The sequence below is a fragment of the Oncorhynchus mykiss genome, chromosome 15 (genome assembly GCF_013265735.2).
Source record: "Oncorhynchus mykiss isolate Arlee chromosome 15, USDA_OmykA_1.1, whole genome shotgun sequence".
In the NCBI taxonomy this organism is placed as follows: Eukaryota; Metazoa; Chordata; class Actinopteri; order Salmoniformes; family Salmonidae; genus Oncorhynchus; species Oncorhynchus mykiss.
Window position 1 is genome coordinate 51,149,244 of NC_048579.1, and position 2,822 is coordinate 51,152,065.

Here is a 2,822-nt window from a genome sequence, read left to right on the forward strand (position 1 = left end):
ACTTCATTGGTTATATATAAAGCTCTTCGCTGATTGGTTGACACCCTGCCACCTCTGCTCCTCCTGTACCTACGTTACTGTCTTTAGAGGTCAGTTTAGACGCAGCGGCCCTCGGGTGTAACGTTACCTCACAGGGAGGAGGGACATGAGGGGACTTTTCTCCTATTGACATCAGTCCATTTACAGGTACCTGAGAGCGAAAGTTAGGATTCCTTCCTTCAGTTAATTGATTATTGTGGTCATATAGCGCCACCTAATGGATGAGATGATGGTTTTCATCTAGAAGAGAAATATGGTGGGTGAGTGACAGTGTGAACAAACAGGAGGCAGAAAGAGAATTCACTAGGTATGTCATTTGAGAAAGGGTCGTTTTGAATTTATTTGCATAGTAGCGAATAGTAGTTGAAAAAACAAGCATACAACATTTACATAATGCATTTCATTCACCATCTGCTCAAACTGTGCCACACTAAGGGACCACTTACCAGTCACTTCGTCCTCTCTGCGCTCTCTGGCTTCTCTGCTCTCTCCGTCCTCTCTGCTATCTCTGTCTTCTCTGCTGACTCCGTCTGCTCACTCTGCCTTCTCTGCTCTCTCCGTCTCCTCTGCCTTCCTCCTCCCTCTTCTCCAGAAAAAAACCCACCTGCTGCTGCATTTCTCTGGCTAGGTAGAACATGAGACCAATGTAGCCGCCAGAGCTAGGGAAGCAGAGGTGAGGAGGAAGGACCAAAGACACCAACCTATGCCTGGCACGAGCAGATCACATAGGAGTCCCTCCATTGACCTACGGGTCGCAGACTTCCAGGTGTGTCCTTCCTTCCTCTGACGGACCGGAGCAGACTCAAAAACTACCACCACCACCTACCTGAACAAGAGGACAGGGATGAACCCAGGAGTGATGTGCCGCTACGACTCGGTGAGGCTGACGCTAAGGCAGAGAAGCCATTCATTGAACACAATGAATGTCTACTCTGCTCTCTCCGTCTTCTCTGCCTTCCTCTCCACTCTTCTCCAGAAACACCCCACCTGCAGCTGCCTGGCTCTGGCTAGGTAGAACATGAGACCAATGTAGCGACCAAAGCTGGGGAAGCATATCATCATCTTCATAACATTGCACAACTTTGTATCCAGCTTTGTAGACTCCATGAGGAAAACGAGCGTCTAGAGCACTAGAACACCACCGCGGTGGGCTCTAGGACAGCTAGCATATTCTTCAGGGCCCTCCTCTTCAGAGACAAAGTTGTCTTCCCCTGGCTCTGACTCTGGGCAGGGCTCGGTTTCCATAGCGTCCAGACCATGCTCCCGAGACAGCCCAGCATTAGCAGGAAGAGGACGGAGATGACAGCGGCGAGCTGAGGAGGTCATCGAGTTCCATGAAGCCCGTGAGGATGATCAGACTCGGGGTGATGGCTCACACCAGGTCGTAGACGGCCAGCTGGTACTCCCACTTACCCAGATGCAGGTAGAGGACGGGTTGGGCTGCAGCATGGTAACGCTCCACACACATGCAGGCCAAGAGGATGGGGCAGTCCACCAGGTTGAGGATGGTGATGGCCTCGCCTGGAGAAAAGAGGGGCCCTGGGTGGCTGATGAAGTTGGTGTAGATGGGTATGGGCTTCAGGAGCAGATAGAGCAGGTCCAGAAGAGCCAGGTTCAGACCCCGAATCAACTAGCACCACACAATCACAGTAGTCATCTAGAACCTGAGACTCACAGTACACCATTTAGTAATCTATAGCCTACTACAGAGCCATGAACAACAGGCATATCAATCTGGCAAAGGTAAAAGCATAGAAATATAATCTATTTAGAATCTATTTAGAATATATTTCTATGGATAAAACAAGCACATAGCATGATCGTCATAAGTAAAACCTTCAAAACCTTCAGTGCTAGAAAAAAGTTAGTACCAAACTAAGTGCCAGGTGACGCAGAGCGACTGGGACGGTAGACAGACAGACCTTAGATGCAGACAGAACCTTCCCTCCCTTCAGCTGCAGCCACAGCAGAGCAGCGTTTGGCTAGAAGACCAGTCAACATGTTGACAACCTCAACCTCCATCCTCAACCGCCATCCTCAACCCTCCATCCTCAACCATCCTCAACCATCCTCAACCTACATCCTCAACCTCCATCCTCAACCGCCATCCTCAACCCTCCATCCTCAAACCTCCATCCTCAATCTCCATCCTCAATCCTCCATCCTCAACCTCCATCCTCAATCCTCAACCATCGTCAACCCTCCATCCTCAACCGCCATCCTCAAACCTCCATCCTCAACCCTCCATCCTCAACCGCCATCCTCAAACCTTCATCCTCAACCCTCCATCCTCAACCGCCATCCTCAAGCCTCCATCCTTATGTTCTGTGAGGTCCTTCCGGATACTTTCCAGTCCACGTGGACATTCCTCTTCGGTTGTAGTTGAGACAGCTGGAGTAGCAGAAGAGCTGAGGATAGTTTGACAGGACGAGAACGCCCCTTCCCCCCCACCTATTGATGGATATAACTACTGTTCACATTTCACCCATCATTATACAGGAGGGGTCCACATTTGGTCTAACACTACACAGCTGATTCATGGAATCAATTCCTCATCAAGCTTTGATGATTTGAATCAGCTGTGCGTAGTGCTAGGGCAAAAAACTAAAGGTGCACACTTTGGGGTCCGCAGGACAGAGTGAAACGCTGGTTCAGAGCATGTCAGTGTTTTCTATGGGACTGATCTGCTGCTGAAGAGTGCAGAAATGACAGTTGATGGATAAGGCACATTGCTATGGAAATAAAGGTCACGTGGAGACACAAAATACTCCCAGACCACTACA